Here is a 27,250-nt window from a genome sequence, read left to right as displayed (position 1 = left end):
CCGTTTAAAAACGGCCTCCCGAAAATTCGAGTCCGCGCTGCAGCCGTATATAGGCTGTAGCGCGGACGGGGGGTGGTTAATAGACGTGGGTCAACAAACCAAAAACGTGACAAAATAAAGAGGGAGAAAGAGGACCCATCAAGGAAAGTAGGTATTTAGTGATCCCAGACAATATGCTACTTTGTAAAAAAAATATCATCTTTATTGATCTTGTTTAAAAATATCAGCACATTTAATGTGTCAAAAACCCTCCACCTGACACCATAAAGTATTTTAAAATCACAACAGCCACACAGAGCCCAGTCTCAAGCAAAGCACCACTCTGCATCAAGGTGAAGTACCAATAACCATCCAATATAGTGTTACTCATGGCATAAGCTCAAAAGGAGCATATGGATTAAAACAACAAAAGCTGAAGATTTAAAAATAAAAAACGTGAACACTAATTAAAGGGTGTTATTCTCACTATCAACAGTTTAATAGGAGGTCTCTGCATTGACTCCACCCTAATATGAGGATGCCAAATAAACAGTATATGATCTTGTATTTTAGCATTCTCTGGGTTCTCCTAGGGTAACCACAGCATGAAGTTCACAATGCAGCAAAAGTTCAGTGCTAGCAAATGGTACCCCAATTGTGATATTTCAGAGGCAGGAATCATTAATAGACACATACTAAACACCTACTTTCCTTAAGGGTTCCTTGCTTTCTCCCTCTTTTTTTTGTCCTGTTGCATATGAGCATAAATTATGCGTTTCTAGCACTTCAGCAACCTGGTAGGTCTGATTTTAGAGGGACCTTCTCCATTGTCTGAGTTACCTTTCAGGTTGCCGCTGCTTTCTACAGGTTCATATTCTGAGCCCAATTCTGACAGTAATGCTTCTCTTTCGCTCTCATCTGACATGTGCATATTCCTGTAGACCTCCTCACTGGAGTACTTTTTTGGGACATTTTAGGCACTAAATTTACAGGAACCTGGAGGCGAAAATCTGAAAAAAAAAACTCCCGGCTAGTAATTAGGGACTGCTTAAAAAAACTGCTTAATATTTTACATCGCAAAAACTGCCTCTTAGGATTTTTCGGGGAACTGGCACTTTCTTCTTGTCCTGGAAAGGGTTGGTCCTACCTCCATAGCATACTAGCTAAAACATGTTAATGATTCCCTCCCCCTGTACAAACTTACTTTTGAACTTTGGATAAAACAAAAGTGTTACAATAAATAGGGTGGAGATGGATTTCCAATCCCCTTACTTTAACCTCTCTAGATCCACAGCAAGTGTTGACTTTATATGGTTATGGTTACTGTAAACCTTGTCATTGAGTATGTAACATTCACTTATTATGTGTTCCCTGTCTATGTTGGTAATAACATGGGACAAATGAAACATTGTGCTTAATTGTTTATTGTATTTTTTTTAAGTTTTGTACATTGGGTTTCTTTTTTTTTGTTTGGAAAACTCAGCAAATATATCTTTAAATAAAAAGAAAGAAAAACTGCTAGCAGAGATCAGGCCTGATCTGAAAAATCATACGGAGACTGCACACGTTGGGACTAGGCCGTTATACGCAAGTGCTAGCAGTGATCGAGGCTGATCCTGCCAGTGCGGTGTTTTTGGAGACACTAGCATAGTTCTGTTCAGTCAAAATACTGATCTGTATATATACTAAACTAGTGATGATCAGCGACATATAGTGTGACTCCAATAGTGTGGCAGGCAATCTAGCGCTAACTGACCCTGGCTGGGAGGGACACTAACGGACTCTGATGCTATCTGACATCACAACACTAATACAGTGATTAGTGAAACACTGTACTAATGGCACTGGCTGGGTGACAGGTTATCAAAGGTTAATTGAGGGCAGGGGTTAAATTTGCCTAAAAAGCGTGTGCACGTGTAAATGTGCTGCTTCAACTTACTATGATGGTGCTTTCTTCTCTTCCTAAACTGAAAATAATTCAGGAAAAGAATAACCAGCCTATCAGCAGGTTCACAGCCACAACTATTGGCCGAAACCTGCTGTCAAATTTGTGCTGTAGCCAATGACAGCATGAGTCAGCAGCTCCTGAAGTACCGGTACGTGATTACACCTGTACCTGCCGTATATTTACTGTGAGCGTTCAGCAGGTAGATAGAAGGCTATGATGGGAACACACGTAAACAGTTGTCTAAGCGATTACTTAGATGTCCTTTGCATTTCATCTTACAATGCTGTAGAAGCCTTTCTTGTGCAATAGTTAGAAATGTTTTTTTTTATCTCAATAAAGGCTGCAAGCCTGTACATAAAATATTCACAGAACAGACACTATGTATAATCTGTCAGTACCCATTCCAGATGATGGCATATTACATGACTTGGCTCTGCATACAAAATGTATTATTATATTATGTTTATATCTGATAAGCAGATCGAGGGAAGCTGGCTTCCTGCTTTGGACAGATGAATTGTACACAAGATAATCTGAACAATCCACTAATCAGTAGTTGCAGAAAGCAGTGGGACCCCGCCAGGGAACTCGATGTAGACGAGGTCCCTGCTAAGGTCAGGCATACTCAAACCCAGGTAGCTGAAGTGCTAGGAAAGCATGACTTGTCTCATATGCAGCAAGGTGCCAGTACTAGTGTTGCACTATCTTTTGGTGAGCTGGCAAGCACCAATGGCCTATTACATCCTGGAATTTTACAAACCTGCACTGCAGTATCACATGGTGATGTGGTGAGTCCCATAAGTGCAGGCCAAAGGCTGGTGAGGTGGATAGCACTAGGAGCGTCCCCCAGCCACCAAGAAGTCGTGCACAGGCCCGTAGAGCTCACAGTGTCCTTCCAGATGCGCCTGCAAATCCTGATTGGCAGCCCACAGATTCTGCAGCACCCGTTATTCCCTGATTCACTGCTACACTCGTAATTAAGGTGGAAAGAGCAAATGTATTTTGTTTGAGCAGTTTTTCTCAGATCTGTATAAATTGATTGTGGACCAAATCAATTTCAATGCCTATCAATGCTAACCAGTACATAGCCGCCATCCCAAATTCAACTATAGCCAATTTTCATGGAAACCTGTCACGATTTCTGAATTAAATTTTTTTTTGGGCTGAACCCTTAGGCTCCATGCACACAGGGCGTCATAAAAACGTGCTCCAAAGCTGTTTACATAACGCTGGGAAACAGCAGCTGTAAAAACGTGCTTTCAGTAGCTTTTTCTACTAGCGTTATTGCACGTTTGGCCACAGTAGCTGTTAGCAGCGTTTTTTTCTGCCTCCATTCAAAATCAATGGTTCCCTATGGGAGCCTATTGATTTGAATGGAAGTCACACCGCAGGTCGGATCAGGGTGATCCGACTTGCGGTGCGACCTGCACTGTGAGAATCTTGAGGGGGAACTCCACGCCAAAATGGGGAAAAAAACGGCGTGGGGTTCCCCCCCAGGCCCTTCGGATCTGGTATGGAATTTGAGGGTAGCCCCGCGCCGAAAAAACGGTGTGGGGTCCCCCCCAAAATCCATACCAGACCCTTATCCGAGCATGCAGTCCGGCATGCCAGGAAAGGGGAGGGGACAGGCGAGCGGCCCCACCCCCCCTGGATCATACCAGGCCACACGCCCTCAACATGGGGGGGTGTGGGTGCTTTGGGGCAGGGGGGGCTCTGCACCCCGCACCTCAAAGCACCTTGCCCCCATGTTGATGAGGACAAGGGCCTCATCCCCACAACCCTGGCCGGTGGTTGTGGGGGTCTGCGGGCAGGGGGCTCATCGGAATCTGGAAGCCCCCTTTAACAAGGGGGCCCCCGATCCCGGACCCCCTCCCTATGTGAATGGGTATGGGGTACACTGTACCCCTACTCATTCACCCCATAAAAGGCAGTGTATGGAAATAACGACAGGAGACGTTTTGGAAAATTTATTAAAAATCTTCATCAACATGGGGGCAAGGTGCTTTGAGGTGCGGGGTGCAGAGCCCCCCCTGCCCCAAAGCACCCACACCCCCCCATGTTGAGGGCGTGTGGCCTGGTATGATCCAGGGGGGGTGGGGCCGCTCGCTCGTCCCCTCCCCTTTCCTGGCATGCCGGACTGCATGCTCGGATAAGGGTCTGGTATGGATTTTGGGGGGGACCCCACGCCGTTTTTTCGGCGCGGGGCTACCCTCAAATTTCATACCAGATCCGAAGGGCCTGGTTTGGAACCTGGGGGGGGAACCCCACGCCGTTTTTTTCCCCATTTTGGCGTGGAGTTCCCCCTCAAGATTCTCACAGTGCAGGTCGCACCGCAAGTCGGATCACCCCGATCCGACCTGCGGTGTGACTTCCATTCAAATCAATAGGCTCCCATAGGGAACCATTGATTTTGAATGGAAGAAAAAAAACGTATAACGTGGCTTAACGCACGTTAAGCAACGTTATGGAGCCTTTAGCAGCGTCAGACGTTTTTTGCAGCTTGACGCTGGAGCTCCTGAACCCACAGTTCCTGGGTTTTTTTTGGAGCTGTAAAACGCCTATGCCACTTGGAGCTCCTAAAAGCTCTATGTGTGCATGAGGCCATAGAATAACATGGATGGGCGTTCTGCAGCTGCAAAAAAAAACGTCTGACGCTGCTAACAGCAGCTGTAAAAACGTCCAGTGTGCATGAGGCCTAAAGATGGGCATTACAAACAAAATAAGGCATGAATTGCAGTCATATTGGTCCACAGACCCGATTAATCATGTGCCCATATACTCTGCTGCAATGACCAGGAAACGATATGAGGCCATAATGCATTCAAGTAATATCTCCCCAGCAAGCGTGCCAGATTTGGGGTCAAAATGTATAAGCTCAGTGAGAGGGCAAAGACTATACATACAATTTAAGAGTTTATGCGGCAAAAGACAGTGAAGTAGAGCCCCCTGAATGCCAAGACTACATGGTTTCGCCAGATGTAAACGGCGCCTTTTTTTAAATTAGGAAAGCATAAACACACCAATCTTTGAGGATATCAGGATGAAGGGCCCATTCCAACTGGTCCAGGTGGGGGCAGCTCTGAGGTAATACGTTTTTCAAGTTTTCCACCCCTGGAATGTGGATAGCAGAGATTGCTGCACAGTGAGCTCTGTCTAAGGGGACCTGGCTTGCTGCTTTTAAGACTGTATGACTTCTGGTTATCCCTTGATGGTTTTAGACCACAACCTGAGAGGTCCATGACTGTGTCCTCATTGAAGGGGGGGGTTCAGTGTTGTCATCCTTATTGCCCTATAGGATGTTGATAGGGAGCTTGGCTTCCACCGATGACCATGTTCTCTGAACCATGAAGGACTCGAACACTCCTCCCCAACCTATCATAAAAATAATGCAGTGCTGGTATTAAAAATTTTAAATTGCAAATACAACAAATATGTGAAAAATCCATCAAGACAGTAGTCGCTGTGTGCAAAAATATTGAGAATTTTATATTGAAAACAAAGTGCATTGCAGCATAAACCATATCTGTGATTATTAAAATGCATAATATTAATAACAATTATTATAAATAAAGTCCATCCAGTTCAAAGAAAGTTGATAAGATGATCTCTGTGGCTTATGGAAAATCCTACAAAGTGCAGAATCTCCTTAGAAATAATATCTAGTGTTATTACTGGTGTGTGACCACCACCGATGTGTGAGGAAAGGAGGGGGCTTACCAGAAAAATAGGACCCAATAGAGCTTACACTCTTTGGGTCACTCACGCACAGAGAGATGAATAGTTGTCACAGTGTCACTGACGGTGGAATGCCTTCAGTGATCCTCAACAACCTCCAAACACCTCTCGTCAACCGTGCATATGTATCAATGGATGTCCTCTTGGGATTACAACAGGGATGTCCTCCATGAAAGCTCAATGAATCAAAAACCTCACATAGTGTGTACCAATATAAAAACGATCTATTCTAAAAGAAGGAACACTTACAGTATCCAATATAAAAAAGCACTTGTAAGTAGTATGCAGAATCCTGGACAAAGTAAAAGCAACACCTGTAGCTGACCCGATGCATTTCGTCTCATAAGACATCACCTGGGGTGTCATGCTACTGGTGCTGCTGTAATAAATACCTTTCAAGTGGGCCCCCACAATTAGACTTGCCTGTAACACCTAAATTTGGCTCTATCCTGTGCTTTCTGATACTTCCTGTGTGTATCAAGATGGTGGCGGTGCGTGCTCTCCAAACCTCGTTTTGGACATAAGAGATTAACACTAGCTGTAGGCGTGCGTTCCAAGCCTCTCAATTGTTCCGAATGAGGAGCAACCGAGAGGAGGTGCAAGCAAAGCCTTGTTATGAGAGTGATAGGAAGGGGGCATGACTGATCCATCCACACTATCGGCTCCAAAACAGCCTGACCTATCCTTTAGTAAAGGCATTAATGTCCCAATCTATATTTAACCCAAATGGGGAATAGGACTGTAATTCATAAATCCAAAAAGTTTCAAGATGTGAAACATCACTAATTCTGGCTCCTCCTCTCCACGGGGCTACATAACGATCAATAATGATGACTTCTGTACCTCGTGGGTCTTTGTTGTGGCATTCACGGTAATGTCTGGAAACATTATGGTAAGTCTCCCCTTTCTTTATGTTTGCAATATTATCGTTCATCCTAAGAATAAATGAACGGATGGTTCTACCAACATACTGTTTCTTGCATGGGCAGGCCAACAAATAAACGACGCCCTTGGTTAAACAGGTATGAAACTGCTTAATGGGGTATGAACGGTTAGTAACAGTTGATGTGAAACTTTGTGTTTTAACTCTGCCTCTCGTGTTGTGTGGACATGTATTGCATTTTTTGCATGGATAATAGCCCATCATTTGATGGAAATAAAGATGGTATAACCGGGGGGATTAAGGACATTGTGAGCATTTTTTTTTTTCAATTTTTCAACGTCCCAATGTCTATTAATTATTTGTTGTATGGGTCTGTGTTGGATAGAATAGGTAAGTAAAAAAGGCCCATTTATAACCCTCATCATACCTATTTTTTATTCTGGTCTTCAAAAGGGACTGCCTGTCAACATTGAGAGCATTAACAATTTCCTGATATATTTTAATTTGCTCATACCCTTTGGCTATAAATCTTTCTTTCAAAGTGTGGCACTGTTGTACAAAAGTTGGAGTGTCGGAGCAATTTCGTCTTAAATCGAAAGAATTGACTCCGGGGGACCGAATGTAGCCAAGTCTTATGGTAGCAACTTTTAACTGGAATGAAACTATTGCAGTCTGTTGGTTTAAAATAGGTTTTGAATGAAAGAGACTGCACTTTCATCTCTATCTCGAAATCTAGAAAGTGAATTTTATGATGTCTGGCCTTGTAAGTTAGAACTATGCCCCGATTATTGGCATTAAGTTCTTCAAAAAGGGTTTTCAAGGATTCCTCCGTAACATCCCATAGGAGGAGGATGTCGTCTGTATCTGGCTCACAAAACTAATTTAGGTCTGTGTACAGCATAGACGACATCCTCCTCTCAGCGTGCCATAAACAAATTCACTAAACTGGGGGGCAAATTTGGCCCCCATAGTGACACCCTTCGATTGGGAGCAAAATGTCTCATCGAACCAAAAGTAGTTATGGGTACTGGCAAATTTTAACAAATCTAAAACTAAATGGTTGGGAATGCAGGTGTATAATGAAGAAACATCCGCAGTCACCATTAAGTAATGCCCTCTGATTTCCAATGCTTCTAATAATTTAATGGTCTCTGTAGTATCTTTAACATAAGAGGGCCTTTTCTTAAACGTTTGGAGGTAAAAGTCTATGTAGCGACCAAACCAAGATGTAATCGAATTGATGCCACTAACGATGGGGTGCAAAGTGTCTTTATGTACCTTAGGCAGATAGTATATCGTTGGAATTCTAGGTGCTAAAAGGTACCAGGTACGCCTTCTCCTTTTGTTCAAAAAATGCTCATCAAAACCTCTTAACTAATTTTAATAAATCTTTTTTAAATGGAAATGTAGGGTCCCGAGATAAAACTTGATAAGTATTACTATCTGCCAAAATTCTGTTCATCTCTAACATGTTATCTTTCTTATCGAGAATGACGCTGCCCCCACCTTTGTCTGCAGGGCGGATGACAAGGTCATTCTTCTCACATAGGGACTTGAGTCCAACATTGACTGAAGAATGATTGTAAGTCCTTTTTACAGGTAGTTTTTCTAAGTCTTTAATCACAAAATCTCTGAACAAGGTAAATGCTGGAGACACAGGTCCGGGAGAATGAATCCGTGGACAAAATGTGAGGAAGTTGTACCCCTGTCACGTTGACATGGATTAGAGGTGAGATATCTTTGGATGTTTATTTTCCTAATACATTTATGTACGTCTATAAAGGTGCAAAATTTGTACAGCTTTTTAGGGAGTACAAATTTTAGACCCTTTCCCAATACCGTTTATTCTTCAACACTTAATGTACACGAGCGAAGATTAAATAGACCCTGGCCTACTATGTACTTCTTTTCCCTTTGTATTCATCTCCCCCCTCTGGAGCCTCTCTTGGGTCTGGCTCTCTTTTTATCCCTTGTGAGTCCCCTTAAAAATCCTGATTCCTAGAATGATTATAGATTTAACGGTGGATGATCGTAATTGTCAAAATCCCTTCCATAATGATGTTTATCTCTAAGAGGGGAGAACCTGTTGTATGTAACAGGTGCTTGATGCTGTTGGGGCTCAGACTGATAATGCTGCTGATGGTCACTGTATAAAAGAAATTGGGTCCTGAGGAATATCATAATGACTTCTACTGTATTGGTTGGGACCCTGAAAATTGCCCCTTCCACCTCCTCTGTAGGAGTGATGACCCCCCCTTCCTCTATTGTGTCCCTTGGGTGTATAGGGGCAAGATTGTGGAGTCCTAGGATTAGGTCCTTTCCCCTTGATGGTCCAAAATTTCTATAAGGCGGGTTAGAATCATTTATGAATTGTATGTTACTGTCTCTAACCTGTGACAGATTAGAGGGAGGATCTAGATTATCAGGCAATTTTACATTGTTCCAAGCAAAGAAAGAAAAATGGAGAACATATTTTTGCAAGCTGATCACTCAACCAAAAGTTTGAAGTATCTGTGTGGACTTTTCAGAAGAGAGGGGAGTCCCTCAGATGAAGGATGTCTAAATAACCTGTTACCTGATGCCCTGTAGCGGTACTAGCACAACTATTCCTTGGGACAAGGGATGGTTTAGGGCATTCTGTCCTTGGGCAGATTTTGTTTGATTGAGAGAAAAAAGTGGTGAGGGGTAGAGCTTGAACTCTATTTTGTACCACTTTGAAACCACTGAAAGCACCCACAGGTCTGGGAAGTTTGAACTTTAACAGACATTCCCCAGTTCTTAGGAAGGCACCTCTTTATTGTAATGTAGGATCCACATCATTGGCAAGGGGGCTTTGAGGAAGACTTGGTGGGTTTTTGTGGTCTAAGTCTCATGCAAAAAAAAAAAAGAAAAAAAAGAAAAGGGGCCTGTACTTAGCTGAAGCTGCGGTAGAGCATTGAGGTGCTCTGTGTTTTGGACTGTAGAGGCTCCTGAGGAGGGTTTTGTTTTCTACTGTGAAATAAAAACATTTCCCCTGTAACAACTTTGATGATTTTGTAAGGTGCCGATCCAAAGAGATGTCCTCCTTCAAAAGTCATATGTGTAAGATATTTTTTACAGGCAGCTTCAGTTGACCAGGCATTTAATCACAAGATTCTGCACATGTAAATGGAGATAAGAGCCATTCTGAAAATGTATGTCACTACTTGTTCTAGGGCAGTGGTCTCCAAACCCAGGAGCCAGATGCGGCCCTTTGCTTACCATTATGCGGCCTTGAGGCATTATTCCTGCTACTGACACCAGCAATGGATCACTATTCCTCCCACTGATACCAATGGTAGGGGACTTATCCCTCCCACTGAAACAAACATGGGGCACAATTCCTCCCACTGACACCAACCAAGAGGCATCATTCATCCCACTGAACCCAACAATGGGGCACAATTCTTCCCACTGACCTCAACGAAGAGGCATTATTCATCCCACTGACAACAATGAGGCACTATTTCTACTGATACCAATGATGGTCAAACACACACTAGTAATAGGGCACTATTCCTCCCACTGATGGGGCACTATTTTTTTTTTTTATTGACACCAATGATGAGGAACTATTCCTCTTATTGAACACCAATGACAGGGCACATTCCTTCTATTGACACAGATTATGGGACAAAATTCCTCCCATTAATACCAATGATGGGACATCTTTTACTCCAACTGGGAAAAGTCCGCCCCCCCTAAAGTCTGACAGACAGTAAACTGGCCCTTAATTTAGAAAATTTGGAGACCCCTGTTCTAGGACATCCACACAAAAGAAGAGGGGGGGGGGTAGGTAACTGGTGCAATTGCTCAGTTAAAATACAGTCCTGCAATACAGGATAGTGTTGGTTGTTCACTGCCCTAGTCCAGTTAGCTGCATCTTAACATATAGAAATTGCAGCAATAGCTGGTTGAAGAGCTGTCATTGCATGAGTAAAGAGAGCCCTTAAGAGTGTCACAAACGTATCAGCAGAATCTTTAAATGAAGGAAAATTTTCAATTAGCACGCAAAAGCCAGCGTACTCCTTCCTCTGGACAAACACCGGAAATTGCAGGCTGCAATTTGTCTCCTGCTGTCCAGCAGATGGTCACCCCTCTGGACTTGCATGCGGGTGTTGGGCCTGATGGTGTCTACCTTTGAGGTCCCTGCAGTGAGATTCTGGCCAAATGGGACACGAATCTGCAGTCTCTAGCCAAACAGTCTCAGCTTTGTTCTCCAGCACTTTGTCTGGGCAAATCCTTCCTCCCCTTGTATTGGACAGTGGTTACCACGGCTGCCAGCCTATCCGGCAAAAATTATGCTCAGGGGCTCTCGACACTGGAGTGGAGTCCAGACTACCGATCAATGTCTTGGAACTGTGAGCGATCAGACTGTGCCTGGACCATTGGACAGATCGTCTTCAGGAATGTCCAGTGTGCATTCAATCAGACAATGCCATGGCCGTGGCTTATATCAATCACTAGGGGGGCACAAGAAGTGTCCTGGCGGCTCTGGAGCTAGCCAGCATTCCAAGGTGGGCAGAACGGTTCGTTCCAGCCCTCTCTGCCATACACATTCCCGGGGTGGAAAACTGGAAGGCGGATTACCTCAGTAGTGGAACGGTAAACAGGTTCGAATAGAACCCTCAAAAGCGTTCCTGACGAGGAACTGGTACAATCACGCCTTGTGACAGCATATCCCAAATCTCTTCCTGCAGCTCCGCAAGGCGGTCTGGGGACAGCTGAAGATTGGAGGGAAAAAATCTGTCTGGGGATGGGAACGAAACTATCTTGTACTCGGAAAGAATTACCTCGTCGTGCAACAGTGAGGTCCAAGGATCCGGGAAGAAACGGAGACGTCCCCCCACCCCTGAAGTGGGTGGGGGCGCCCCTTCAGGCAGAAGGGGTCTGCTTGGAGGTGATGGGGGCAAAGGATTTCAGCTTACCAGCCCACCATTTCCCAGATCCTTTTCCGCCCGAAGTCTGTTTGGTTTTCTGCGACACGGTTGCACGAAAGACGCTTCTGGGCTGTAAAGGAAGGACCTAGCTTACGCGAGGGAGACTTACCCTTAGTTGAGTGAGGAAGGAGTGTGCTCTTTCCCCCAGTGACGGTCTTGATCAAGTCATCCAAGGAGGAACCAAAAAGGCAATCAACCTGAAAGGGAAGATCTGCCAAAAACTTCTTAGAAGCCTGATCGCCGACCAGGACTTCAGCCAGATCGCACATCTGATGAGCACACTTACCACTGACGCTCTGGCGGCGAGCGAAAGAATGTCCAGGTTAGCATTGCATACAAATTGCAGAGTCTGCGATAATTGGTCAGCGAGTTCCAGGGCAGATGACGGTAACGGGGTTACCGTCAGTGCCTCTCTCAGAGCCTTTACCCATTCAAACATAGTCAGTCTGAGAGACTAGAATGGTAGTCCGGGCAGGCCTGAGAATAGATCCCACTACCGTATACAGGTGTCGGGATAAGACCTCAATGCGTCTGTCAACCGGATCAGGGAGAGCGGGTTCTGCCACCGGTAAAACAGTGGCCTTGTAAATACCGCATATCTGGGGGTCCACCTGAGGTGGGACCATCCATTTGCGTAAGATCTTCCTCAAACGGGTAGCGTCTAGCCAAACGTTTGGGAATTGCAAGCGTGTGATTAGGTCGCTGCCATTGTTCCTCCACTAAGGCGGACAAGACTTCGGGACAAGAGAAAACCTGGGCTGATTTCTTTGCCCTGAGGGATCCAAAAGGATACCGAGGCTCCTTGCTATTTAGAAATTTCATCCGTGATTTTTAGGTTGTCCCTCACTGAGGATATCAAAGCATCTACCAGCCCCTTTTCCTGTGCCAAGGTCGGTGTGGGGACATCCTCTTCCACATCAGAAAAGTCTGAATGCGGGGACACATCCTGCGTCTCCGACGACCATATGGCCTCAGAATCTGAGGTCTGAGATGAGACAGGCGAGGGCCGAGGGTGTTTCTTAGTGAATGCAGCCGCAATAACTTTGTCCATTTTTCTGGACATTTCTTGCATCACAGACAATAAAGTCACATCAAGAGCATTAGAAGCAGGCCCAAACAATACATAGGGGGTCATTGACAAACTTGGGGAATCAATGATAGACATATGGCCAAAAAGTAGGATTGCACAGTAAAGGCCCGTACACACGTACCGATTGTCGGCCGTAAAGATTTGGCCAACGACTGATCGGCCGATTGTAGGCTTGTTAGTATGATGCTTCCGACAGCCGACATCGCATTTTCGGCCGAACAGAATCTGTCGTGCAAGCATTAAAATTTTTGTTGGCCAACACCAGAACGGCCGATTGTTCGCCAGTCAGTACAGATTTCGGCCGACAGACAGATTTGCAAGACTGGGCATGCTCAGAAAAGAAAAAAGACAAGGAAAGTTAACCATCACATGACATCACTTCTGCAGTCGGCTGTTGTTGGCAGACAAAATTCGTGTGCAGTCTTTTGCACTTTTCAGCGGACAGGACAGCTCTGGACAAAAGACGGCCGATCGTTCGGCCGACGATCGGTACGTGTGTACGGGGCTTAAGAATGTAAAGAGCAGACAGGGAAACTGGGAAACAACGGAACCTGCACCGCAAGGGGTTTAACAGAAGCTTCTCCTGAAAACAGGAGCAATGGCCTAAGAGGGAGCAATCCGTGCCCAATTGCCAAATATTAACGCCCCTGAGGCTAAGTGAGGTTACAAAGGCACCACAGGTCCCAGCAAGTCCACCGCTACCAGCGTGCACTGCGCCTTTAGAAGGAGATCGTGATGCACGCAGCGCTACTCCGGGAGATAATCCTAAGCCCCCTAAAGGCCTGAAACCCCTCTGAAGATGAAAAGGTGAAGGCCAGGGTAATTAAACTCCTCTAGAGTAGTTACCATATGGAGAACACATCAAGGTCCATCAGCAGCATGGAGAAGAGAAGTAGAAGGAAACACCCCTGCCCACAAGAGCCAGAAGCTCTTGTGCTGTTTGTCTCAGGCACCAGCAAAATGGCCACCGGCATTACAGTGATAGGGATACCAGGCAGACTGCAGCCAACGGCAAAATGGCGGTTTTGCGTCGATTAGCACCTGACCTCGGGCCTAGTGAGGCCTACCTTAGTAACAGGCCTGGGCGCCCTGGCGGATGAAACCTCCCCCAAAGGTAGCGGTATGAGATGCAACCATATACCCCTCTCCGAGGCCTCCCCCCCACTACCCGGTATAGCACCTGAGGCGACTTACATAGGGGACCCCCCCACTAAAAGTGTCCCGGGGGTCCGGAGCCCAGGGTAGGGAGAGGTCAGGGTCGGAGGGGAAGGTCCCATGTGACCACTCATAGTGGAAGGGGGTGGTAGGAGGTATGGGTACCCGAGGGTCCTACTAACCTATGGAGGAGCCCACGTCTGCCCCAGGCCCGCTAACCAGATAGGGGGACTGTTCTTACCGGACCACGCTGCTGAGGGTGGGTGTCCATCTTGACAGACTGCCTCTGCACCGCAGTGAGGGCGCGGTCGGCCAAGGGACACGCTGCGATGCTGGCATGCCAGGTGTGTGCGTCCCGGCGGGGTGTCGCTATGGAGACCCAGCACGGAGCTACGGTCTGCAAGTGCTCGCTGGCACAAACTGGTAGACTGTAAGGCTCTCATATATATTAAAAAAGAATAGCGCGCAAATGCAAAAGAAATAACTACCAAATCTGAAGACAATCCATAAATAAAAATGGGGGTTTGGTCCCACCATATGGCCATATCGTGCTCAAGCCCACTACTGCGTCAAAGTACCCCATTATCAGTGGGTCCTACACTATCCATGAAAAAGAGATGAATCCAGCCTAACCCTTGGAGATAATACTCCTTGCTGGGAAGGATGTGCAAATGCACTACAGGGGACTCCTCCTATATCCACTTGATGGTGGACACTGATTGAGTACAGGTGTGTGTGGGGGGGTGGGGAGGGTTGCTCAACCTCGATAGTCAGGTCAGACCGAATACATAATAAACAGGCAAAAAATTTTTTGGGGGAGCATACCCATGTATTTCTAAAGCTGCTGCAGCTATGAACCAAAAGACATGTATATTAAAAAAGAATAGCGCGCAAATGCAAAAGAAATAACTACCAAATCTGAAGACAATCCATAAATAAAAATGGGGGTTTGGTCCCACCATATGGCCATATCGTGCTCAAGCCCACTACTGCGTCAAAGTACCCCATTATCAGTGGGTCCTACACTATCCATGAAAAAGAGATGAATCCAGCCTAACCCTTGGAGAATGGGTATGCTCCCCCAAAAAATGTTTTGCCTGTTTATTATGTATTCGGTCTGACCTGACTATCGAGGTTGAGCAACCCTCCCCACCCCCCCCACACACACCTGTACTCAATCAGTGTCCACCATCAAGTGGATATAGGAGGAGTCCCCTGTAGTGCATTTGCACATCCTTCCCAGCAAGGAGTATTATCTCCAAGGGTTAGGCTGGATTCATCTCTTTTTCATGGATAGTGTAGGACCCACTGATAATGGGGTACTTTGACGCAGTAGTGGGCTTGAGCACGATATGGCCATATGGTGGGACCAAACCCCCATTTTTATTTATGGATTGTCTTCAGATTTGGTAGTTATTTCTTTTGCATTTGCGCGCTATTCTTTTTTAATATACATGTCTTTTGGTTCATAGCTGCAGCAGCTTTAGAAATACATGGGTATGCTCCCCCAAAAAATGTTTTGCCTGTTTATTATGTATTCGGTCTGACCTGACTATCGAGGTTGAGCAACCCTCCCCACCCCCCCACACACACCTGTACTCAATCAGTGTCCACCATCAAGTGGATATAGGAGGAGGAGTCCCCTGTAGTGCATTTGCACATCCTTCCCAGCAAGGAGTATTATCTCCAAGGGTTAGGCTGGATTCATCTCTTTTTCATGGATAGTGTAGGACCCACTGATAATGGGGTACTTTGACGCAGTAGTGGGCTTGAGCACGATATGGCCATATGGTGGGACCAAACCCCCATTTTTATTTATGGATTGTCTTCAGATTTGGTAGTTATTTCTTTTGCATTTGCGCGCTATTCTTTTTTAATATACATGCCTTTTGGTTCATAGCTGCAGCAGCTTTAGAAATACATGGGTATGCTCCCCCAAAAAATTTTTTGCCTGTTTATTAAGGCTCTCATATAGCCAGTCCGAAACCCAGCCGGCATTCCACAGGAACTGGAGTCAGCAGCAGCAAAAAATAAAAAGGTTCCCTTTAAGACAGAGCTAGGACAAAAAGGTCCCAGCAGGGAGCTGTTTGGCCACTTCTAAGACCAGGCAGCTAAAACTGAAGATGCAACGGTTAGGCCAGGAGTAATAACCTAGGGACCCCTCCCCCCTGGGTGTGTCAAAGCATTTGGCACTACTTGGTCACTCCTAGTGGGAAGGGCTTATTACCCATCCGTCTATGATTTAAAGCAGCAGCTACGTCCGTCGGTGGACAAAAGAGGAATGGGATTTTTGACTTACCGAAAATCCATTTCTCTGATGTTCACTGATGGTCAAAGCTCCGGATCTTCTTGACCATTGGGTTATACTGCCCCCTACGGGAGTAGGACACTAGGTAGAAAAAGAACTTGACTACGCCTATAGGCAGTCGCAAGAGATATACTCCTCCATTCTGCTATAGGTACTCAGTTTTATTACAAGCAGTGTCAGAAGTATTACAACTCCATAGAGGGTAAGTGCTGTGTCCGTCACATCAGAGAAATGGATTTTACGGTAAGTCGAAAATCCCATTTTCTCTTTCGTTCTTTGACGGACACAGCTCCTGATCTTCCTGACCATCGGGACATCCCAAAGCAGTGTCAAACATGAGGGGTGGGAACAGCAAGAAAAACAACTTACCAAGGATAAACAGTAGCCAACCAAGTAACAGGAGCTCAACAAAAAACAACTGGAGCCCACCTAAAAAGAACATTACAACCCCAAAGAGGGAGCAAGCCCTCTAAACAGCAGCCTGCAAAACCTTATGGCCAAAAGAGGCATCTGCAGATTCCAACACATCCACTTTATAAAAGGTTGTGAAAGTGAGCACCGACGACCAAGTAGCCGCCTTGCACACCTGCGTCACTGACGCCTGATGACGGAAGACCTAAGAAGTACTAAGCGCCCGTGTAGAGTGCACCTTCCCAGGGAAAGGAGGAACCTGACCTTTAATTGAATAGGCCTGAGTCACCATCTGTCTGATCCATCTAGAAATGGTCGCAGATGAAGCAGATAGTCCTTTATCGAGGCCTGTCCGTAAAAACAAATAGTGAGTCTAACTTCCTAAAAGACACTGTAGCTGTTAGGTACACCCGAATAACCCGAACCACACCCAGGGAATGCAATGCAATTTCCTTAGGATGTTTTGGCCTGGGACACAGGGAAGGCAACACAAAGTCCTCATTCAGAAGGAAATCGGAGACAACTTTTGGAAGGAAAGACGGACAAGGGCAAAGAACCATCTTATCCTTGTGGATCACAAAATAAGGGGGACAAAACAATGCCCCCAATTCTGACACCTTGTGCGCAGAGGTGATAACCACCAAAAAGGCCCCCTTCTGGGACAGCGTAAGCAGGGGAATCTCATTATTCTCAAAGGGAGGCTTCTGGAGAGCTGAAAGCACCAAATTAAGATCCCAAGGTGGTAGTGGGGACCGCACTGGTGGAGACAAATGTCGAACCCCCTGAATAAAAGTATGCATAAGGGAGTGCATCGCCAAGGGTCATTGAAAGAAGACCGCTAAGGCCTAAATCTGGTCCCTAATTGTACTCAAAGCCAATTTCTGCTCAACCCCCCGTTGAAGGAAGGCCAAGACCCGAGCCACGAGAAAGAGCGAAGGTGAACACCAAGCGACTCACACCACAAAATGTACACTTTCCACATACAATGGTAGACCTTCCTAGAGGTAGACTTCCTATCTTTTAGCAGTGTAGGAATCACCAACCCAGACAAATCTCTATCCTTCAGGACCTGCCTTTCAACAACCAAGCCGTTAAAGTCAGCGACCGTAAAGCAGGATGGAAAATTGGCCCTTGCGACATCAGATCCTCCCTGAGAGGTAGTCTCAAAAGGGCGTTGGCGACCAGCCGCACCAGTTTGGCAAACCAAGACCGGAGAGGCCAATCTGAAGCCACTAGAATTACCTGAATTCTTTCTGCCTCGAACCTGCGCTAGAGACTCGGCAAAAGCTTGAGAGGAGGGAAGGCAACAATTAGAAGATACTGGCCCCAGGGGCCACCAGTGCACTTGTGGTTTCCGGTTTTGACCGTGCCACAAACCTTTGCACCTTCCTGTTGAGCCAAGATGCCAACAGATCCACCTTGGGGGGGGGGGGGGGGGCACTAGAGACGCAGCTAAAGAATCATCTCTGGATGAAGGGACCACTCCCCTTGGTCCAACACCTGGCGACTGAGATAATTCGCCTGCCAATTTTCCACCCCTGGAATGTGTACGGCGAATAGGGCTGGAACGAAACGTTCTGCCCATTGAAAGATGCTGGTTACTTCCAGGCTGCAAATACATTTCTTGTTCCACCCTGGTGATTGACATTAGCCATGGCTGTGGCATTGTCCAATTGGATTCACACTGGACACCCCTGAAGGTGATCCGTCCAGTGATTCAGGCACAGCCTGGTCGCTCCAAGTTCCAGGACATTGATCATGAGTCCGAGTGGAGTTCCAAATCAGGGCACCTCCCCACCCAGACAGACTTGCATCCATGGTAACCACTGTCCAATACAGGGGGAGAAAACATTTGCCCTGGCAAAGAGCTGGAGGAGAGAGAAGCCACCAGATCAGAGACCATTTCGTTTTCCGTTCAGTCGAATTTGATTGCCCAGAGACATTGGACACTTGTCCCATTTGGCCAAGATCTCCCTTTGCAGGGACTTCCTATGGAACTGTGCAAATTGGACCACCTCAAAAAAGGTAGAACCCATCAGGCCCAGCACCCTCATGCAAGTCCAAAGGGACGACCATATGCTGGACAGCAAGAGATAATTCGCAGCATGCAATTTCTGGAGTTTGTCTAGAGTAAGGTACACTCTGGCGAGAGCCAAGTCCAGAGTCAGACCCAGATAGGCCAGCTTCGTGGAAGGAACCAGAGCAGATTTCTGGTAACTCAGAAGCCAGCCAAACTCCCCTCAGAGTCCGTATAGTGATTTCCACGTTGTCCATAATAGCAGTAGGAGACTCTGCTCACAAGAGGTCATCCAGGTAGCCCAGCACTGCAATCTCTCGCTGGCATAATGAAGCCAGCACCAGGACCAACACTTTGTGAAGACCCAAGGAGCAGAAGCAAGACCAAAGGGTAATATCACAAACTGATAATGCTCCTCTCCCACGGCAAATCGGAGGAAGCATTGGTGACAGACACATATTAGAATGTGCAAGTAAGCGTCCTTGATAGAGGCAAAAAAATCTCCCTAATGCAGGGATGTCACCACCGTGCAAATAGACTCTATTCTAAACTTCTGTACCCACACAAAGCAGTTCAGGGCCTTGAGATCCAGAATTGGACCCACTTTGAGTTCTTTCTTCGGGACCGTGAACAAGTTTGAATAAAACCCCTAAAAATATTTCGAAATTGGAACCGAAACAATCACCCCTTGAAGCAACAGGTCTTGCACCGCCCTAAAGAGTGCTTGCAATTGGTCCAGGGATAGACGCACATTGGAAGGAAAGAACCTTTCCGGAGGGTAAGACAAACTCAATCTTTTAGCTGGACCCTATCACTTCACTGACCCATTTGTCTTGCACCAAGGAGTTCCATGGGCCCGGGAAACCAGCGAAGACGTGCCCCCACCCCAAGCATGCGTGAGGGTGCACCTTCATGCAGAAGGAGCCTTGTCTGTGGGTCTGGAGAAACCCGCTTTAAGCACTTGCCAGACAAAGGTCGCTTGGATCCTCCCGAAGAGGTCTTGAAAGGCTTTGAACCCTTGTCAGTCGGCCCTCAGGGACGAAAAAACTTCATCCAGGGTAGCTCCAAACAGGCAATCTCCTTGAAGAGGAAGATCAGTTAAGGCTTTTTAGTGGTCTGGTAAGCACAAAACACGCCTAAGGACCACTGCCGAAAAAGCCTAGAAAGCAGGGGAGCCGCATCCAAAGAGGGTTCACAGATAAACCGCAGCCCCTGGACCAACTGGTCCGCAGCTCAGCATAGGCAGGGAGAGCTGCTCACTTTTCAGGCCACGGCGTAAAAGCTTAACCCACTCGGTCAGAGTTTGTGACACAAGGACAATGATAAAGTTCGGCCTGAGTGCCGAGACAGCCACAGTGAGCATACTGTGGGCCACAGCCTCCGCTTTTCTGTCAGCCGGGTCCTTAAAAGCCAATGATTTGTTTACTGGAATCATGGTTGCCCTTTTCAACGTGGAAACTGGAGGATCCACCACAGGTGGAAAAGTCCACTTCTTGAGGAGGGACTCTTCAAAGGGGTACCTCATTGTAAATCGCTTAGAGACCACAAAGGGACATTTTGGATGTTCCCACTCTTTTGCCACAAATCTGTCAAAGTAGGAAGGAAATGGAAACACCTCCACCGTTCTAGACGGCTTGTGAGTGCCAAGGGGAACCGGTGCGTCTGCCACAGCTTCAACTGTATCTTCCATTTTGAAGTCTCACGTACAGACACAAACAGAGCGTCCACCAGCGCCTTTTAATGCGCGGAAACAGGAGTAGAGGAAATGTGCTCCAAAGACTCCATGAGGAATAAGGGTACACAAAAAACACCGCCCAGGGACCCCCACCACGCTGGTACCACCTGGTCGCCAGTCACAGAGCACCTCTTGATCCTGCAGCAGAGAGAGGGAGAGGACCCCACCAGACTACCCACCTCACCAGGCAGGTACCGGCAGCAGCAGGATCAAAGCACTCCACGTGCGGCATCCAGTAAGAGAAGAGTCCCAGGAGTCAGCACCAGGGGATAAGGAGGGGCTTTCGCAGCAGAAATCGCCACTCAGAAGCTCCACAGTAATGGCCGCTGTCGATTTAAATGCCGGACTAACACAAAATGGCCACCGTGGCTTCACAAACATGGCCACCAGCCTATACTGAATATAGGCTACAACAAAATGGCGGCTCCACGAGGCTCCCTGGGCCCAGGCAAGACTCAAAACAAGAAGGGGGGGGGCATGGTAGCAGCCCTCCACCAGGTACAGCCCCCCCACAGCTGATTGCCTGGTCGCTGGCGGAGCACTCACCCCGCCCCCATCGCCAGTGCACAGGCTCGCTGACCAGACTGGGGTGACCGCTGGATCTAGATTTTACAGCCTGTCGCCCAGTCTGGCAGTTGATTGTAGATCTCACAGGAAAAATAAAAACAGGAGAAAAAAAAATATCTATAAAGAAAAAAATTTCAGGACCAGAGATCCCAGCAAGGAACTAGGTTCTTATTCCTGACTAGGCAAAAAAAAAAAAAAAAAAAAACTGAGTACATATAGCAGAGAGGAGGAGTATACCTCCTGGGACTGCCCATTGGCGTAGTCAAGTTCTTTTTCTGCCTAGTGTTCTACTCCTGTAGAGGGAAGTATAATCCAATGGTCAAGAAGATCAGAAGCTGTGTCCGTCAATGAACAAAAGAGAAAATCTACTTTTGTCAGGTAGGTCGCCTGTTGTATGCCTGAGATAGCATCAGATGCAGAGGCTAGTGTTAAAACCGATGCAACCGATGGTCCTGTCCTGATGCAAGAGAAGCATCATTAATCTGAGGCTGAATGTGTACCTTCAGCGAGCAAATGTTCACTTGAGCTTTTGCTGTGGCACCTTTTTTGGCTGGCTTCTCTCATAGCGAAGGATGAGGGTATTGCCCTGTGCGGTACTCACAATGTAGGGTGCAGAAAATCAGGTAGGCATGTCTGGATGGAAAAACCAGCCACCCGGGTGTAGACTATCCTGTAGTGAAGTTCCTGTGGCAAAATGAAGCACCTCAGTACTTTATAAAGGCTCTAGGCAGAAGTGCTGGCAACGTGTTGACACATGCTGTCATGCATCACTTGTTCATCCACCTGAAACTAAGTTCCAAGTGGTTGGGTTTCACTTTCAATTTAAAAATGTTTGCACTATAATGTGAATACATTCCAAACGAGCCCCAGGTTTTAACAATAGTGGTGAGAGATGCAGTGTAACCCTGTCTTACCTGTGCACGATGCTGGTCCCTATATAGGGTCTGGGCTTTGCTCATTATGGTGGGCATACCCCCAATGTGGTCTTCAGAGTCAGGGTTCCATAGGGATGAACCACAGTTCTGGATCTGTATAGCACCCTGTGGCATTGCAATAAGTGCTGAGGTGGGCACCTGTGCAGGATCCAGTGCCCAAAACAACATTACAGACATTCCCTCCAAAGCGGGGTCCTAGTACAGCTCCCAGGGTTTTACCAGAGTTGCACCAATCCAGATGCACTGCTTGTAATGTTGTATTCAAAGACAGTAAAGAGTTGATAAAATAATAAATGGATTTTTGTAAAATCTTACCGTAAAATCCTTTTCTCTTAGCTCATTGACAGACGTAGTCCTCGGTGATACACCACCTTCGGGTTATGTTGCCTCCACAGGAGCAGGACTAGACAGGAAATTAAAAAGCTCTGGCCACACCCTAGGGGCAGTCCCAGAGGGTATATCCTCTCTCTCTCTGCCTCAGCAAATCAGTTATGTGAAAAAGCAGTCTTTAGAGATTTTAACCCAACCCAACTCAAAAACAGAGGGGCGGGGACTACGTCTGTCAATGAGCTAAGAGAAAAGGATTTTACGGTAAGATTTTACAAAAATCCATTTTTCTCTAGCGCTCATTGACAGACGTAGTCCTCGGTGATACACCACCTTCGGGACGTCCCAGAGCAGTATCACAAATGAGGGGTGGGAAAATGGAAATCAAATCCCAATCTAGAAGGCCCAACCGGTGCCAACTAGAAGTTTACAATGCTCATCCTTAATGATGAGACTCAACAAAAAAGAGAAATTTTTTTTTTTTTTTTCAAACAGAAAAAAAAAAACCCCTCGAGGTAGACCACCGGTCTCCTCAAATTGCGGCCTGCAAAACCTTGCGGCCAAATGAGGCATCCGCCGATGCCGTCACATCAATTTTATAGAATTTTGTAAAGGTATGTACCGACGACCAGGTGGCCGCCTTACATACCTGGACCACTGACGCCTGATGGCGAAAGGCCCAGGAAGTACTGAGCGCTCGAGTGGAGTGCGCCCTAACAGGGAACGGAGGACTCTGACCCTTAATAGAATAAGCCTGTACCACCGTTTGTCTAATCCATTTGGCAATGGTCGCGGCAGATGCAGGCAAACCCTTTCTGGGGCCATCCGTGATCACAAAAAGTGAATCCGTCTTACGGAATGATTCCGTAGCTTTCAGGTATACCCTGATTGCCCGAACCACATCTAAGGAATGCAACGCATGTTCCCGATGATGCTTGGGCTGAGGACACAAGGAAGGTAGTACAATATCTTCATTCAGATGAAAATCTGAAACCACCTTAGGAAGAAAAGATGGCTTAGGATGAAGTACTACCTTATCCCTATGAATCACTAGGTATGGGGACTGGCATGATAATGCAGCCAGTTCTGACACCCTGCGAGCAGAAGTAATAGCCACCAAGAAGGCCACCTTCTGGGATAAAGTAAGCAAGGGAATCTCCCTGATGTTTTCAAAGGGAGGTTTCTGTAGAACCGACAAAACCAAATTAAGATCCCAGGGCGGTAAGGGCGCGCGGACTGGAGGAGCCAGGTGCCGCACCCCCTGGATGAAATTCCGCACCAAGGACTTGGTAGCTAAAGGTTTCTGAAAGAAGATTGCTAATGCTGAAACTTGACCCTTGATGGTGCTCAAGGCTAGCTTCTGCTCAACCCCTTGTTGCAAAAAGGCCAATATTCGAGTCACCGAATAGGTACGTGGAGGAAATCCTAAAGATTCGCACCACGCAATATAAGTCTTCCATGTGTGATAATAGACCTTGCTGGAAGTCGCTTTCCTTGCTTTAATACGGGTAGGAATGACTGAAGTAGACAAACCTCTGTCCTTCAGTACTTGGGTCTCAATGGCCAGGCCATTAAACCCAGCGACTGTAAAGCAGGATGGTAAATTGGTCCTTGAGACCACAGACACTCCCTGAGACGAAGTTCCCACGGAACGTCTGCGACTAGCATGTCCAAGTCGGCCAGGCCGGCTTGAGGAGGCCAGCCTAGAATTTCTAGGACCACTGGCGCTGATAGAATCTGAACCAGGCGTCCCTAGAGGTATCTGGCCCCGACCATCCGAGAAAGTCTGGTCGTTTTCTGTTCCCACACATTTATCAGATACCTGATTGTTATCAGGAAGGGTGATCTTTTCTGGTTGAACCTCAGGGACCGAAGTCACCCGACTAGAGGCTACTTGGCCTATCTGGTCAACCAGATCCGATTCCTGTGAGGTATAGGGACTAATCTTAGGAAAAGGTAAAGGAAAAGATATATTCAGGGAACGGTAACTACCGCTTCCTGTAGTACTTAAATGTTGGAAGGGAAGAATCGCACCGGTAGTAGTGGTTGAAGCTCGATCTAATGTCCTGAATACCGGTGAAAACGTCCCCCCCACCCTGAAACCGGGTGGGGGCGCACCTTCAGGCTGTGTACTCCTTTGCTTCGGGTTTGGCTGGGTTGGTCCTCTGCTTGTCCGACCAGCCCTTCTTGAACCCTCCTGGAGGAGTCTTGCCTTTCCCGCTAGTACCAGCCGGGCGCCCTTTATGGGCGGTAAAGAAAGGTCCTCGCTTGTTGCGAGGTCCCTTAGCTTTAGCAGCCTGTGGCAAAAAAGTGCTCTTGCCCCCAGTGGCATCCTTGATGATTTCATCTAGGTTGGCCCCAAATAGACGATTCCCCTGAAAAGGGAGATTTGTCAAGGTCTTTTTGGAACCTAGGTCAGCTGACCAGCATTTTAACCACAGCACACGTCTGAGGATCACAGCTGACATAGATGCATGCCCTAATAAGGGAGTAGTGTCCAAGGCTGCGTCACAGATAAACTGTAGCCCTTGTATAATCTGTTCCATCAAATCAGATGTCTCCTGGGGAATCTCTTTTCCCCTAAGGTCTTGGCGTACCATTTTCGCCCATTCCGTAAGTGTCTGGGAAACTAGACCAATAACAATTACTGGTCTAAATGCTGACCCTATCAGAGAGAAGATGGTGCGGGACTCTGCTTCCATCTTTCGATCCACCGGATCCTTAAAGGACGAAGTGTCCTCCACTGGGATAACCGTGGCTTTATTCAGCCTGGAAATAGGTGGATCCACCACTGGTGGTACCGTCCATTTCTTAATGATGGATTCCTCAAACGGATAGCGTCTAGCAATACGCTTGGAAATAGTAAAGGTACGTTTAGAATGCTCCCATTCTCCTTTAATCTGATTACCGAAACATTTGGGTACAGGAAAAACCTTCACCGTTTTGATGGGCTTATTAGTACCAAAAGGAATCTCTGTTTCAGTTGCCTCTGCCGGTAAAGCCTCAAGTTTTAAGGTTTCCTGCACTGCCACAACTAGTGCGTCCACCAATGCTTCTTCCTGAATTATAGCAGGAGAAGAAGCGTCCTCCTCACTGTCTGAGGGGGCTTTACCTGGGATAACAGCCTTTGCAGAGGAACCTGCAACTGCAGTGACCATCTCTGAATCAGAGTCAGAGGTGTCAGATAGTATAGGGGTAGGCGGGGGTCGCTTCCTTGACCCCCGTCCCTGACAGGCCGCCTCCACCCGAGCCACCATAGACTCCAAAATTGCTGTAAATGACTCTACACTCTGTGCACCGGCGGGTCCCGTGGCCCCCTCGAGGGAAACAGGTGGGGGAATATGTGTGGCAGGGTCCATGATAATTCCAGTCACTTCCTGGATAATATAATTCAAAAATAAAAAACTTTTTTTTTTTTTTTTTCAGACCCCCAGCGCCACAAAAAGCCCCTTAGTGTTACCTGCTAGGGATCCCTATCGATCGAGAGAGAGAGAGAGATAGACCCCCAGGCTCACCACTTGATGCTCAGAGTTTAACTGCAACAGGTTACAGCGCTGTCTTGACAAACAGGAAGTCTTTTGGCTGGCTGCCCATGAAGAAAGGAGGTGGCTCCGCCCCTCTGCACGCCTTCCGGCGCCTCCCCTAGCTCCACGAGGTGTTTGGATCACCTCAAACATGGCCGCCCCCATGCTGGAGACACGAGGCTACGTCAAAATGGCGGCTCGTGCGATCCAGCAAAAAAAATGGCGGCGGCCTGTACTGAATAGCGGTGTGCTGCAGGGCACACAACACTCTCTCTGCATGGGGATTTGGCGTGGTTGGCGGTACCGGCCCTGGCGGACCGCATGGCCATTTGGGAGGCCTGCTAATAGCTGGAGATCTGATTAGGAAGGCAGTCTACATGTCCGTGGCTTCTGACTGGTAGGTAGCTTATTCTTATCACCGTAAGATTCCCAGAATGCCACAGATTATAATCTTTTTAACATGTATACAATTAGATTGTTAGCTCCCAAACCAAGCCTCCTGGCTTTTTGCACATAAAATCACACTCAAAGTAGGAGGATCTGTGTCATTTATAGGATAGAGAGGGACTCTATCTTACCATACAGAGAGGGGCCCGCGTTCACCACAAGACCCGTCAGGGGAAAAGGGGGAAACATACTACTCACCATACCGGAACCAGGCGGGCACCAACTCCTGACAGTACCCCTCTCCACCGGGGCGGGAGGGCTGTCGACCGATATGGACGCCGTGACTCATGGTCTTTGGCGTTTCAGCGAGACGTTTAACTCGCGGGGTCAGTCCTTTAATGGGATTTTGTCGCGGCCGACCCAGCGCGGAGCTATGGCCTGCACGCGCTCGTAGGCTGAACTGGGGTGACCACCGGATCTCAACATCCAGCCCGTCGCCCAGTTCAGCTTTCTTGCTTGAAGATCTCACAGGAACACTGGAGAAAAAAAGCTGTCTAAAAAATCCTTTAAGAAAAAAATCTTGCCAGGACCTAAGATCCCAGCAAGGTATCTAGGTCTTTACTCCTAACTAGACAGAAAATAACTGATTTGCTGAGGCAGAGAGAGAGAGGATATACCCTCTGGGACTGCCCCTAGGGTGTGGCCAGAGCTTTTTAATTTCCTGTCTAGTCCTGCTCCTGTGGAGGCAACATAACCTGAAGGTGGTGTATCACCGAGGACTACGTCTGTCAATGAGCGCTAGAGAAAAACTAATTAAGCTATGAGTAATTTCTCAGGATGGGAGAAAAGGTCCATCATCTTAGGATACTAGCAAAAAAACTGATGACTCACTGATTGGGGTAAAGGGAAGGTGCCCAGGGGGCATATGCTCAAAAGCTTTGTCAGTAGTACAAGCCTGAAGGTACAAGCCTATAGCCCAGAGTCTATGAATACTCAAGTCTCCTGTAAGATTAAATTATGTGGTAATGTTTTCTCAGCAGAGCTGAAGAAAAGACTTCCACCTGCCTAGGATACTAGATGACAAAAAGAGGTATGGCGGGTAGCGGAGAGGTTATACTGGGACCGGCTTACAATTTTTCTGTTTGCCAGTATCCTATGCTCTTGGAGATGCCAGTATAACCGGCACAAATCACTTTCCAAATCACTCAGTGGACGAGAAAGAAAAATGTTTACAAGTATGTTCATATACAATGGGTTAATTCTCCAATGACAGCTCACATTAAAGAGTAAC

Source organism: Pelophylax lessonae (genome assembly GCF_965119305.1).
Source record: "Pelophylax lessonae genome assembly, chromosome: 6".
Classification (NCBI taxonomy): Eukaryota; Metazoa; Chordata; class Amphibia; order Anura; family Ranidae; genus Pelophylax; species Pelophylax lessonae.
The sequence above is the reverse complement of the archived record's forward strand: the minus strand, read 5'-3'. Positions refer to the sequence as shown.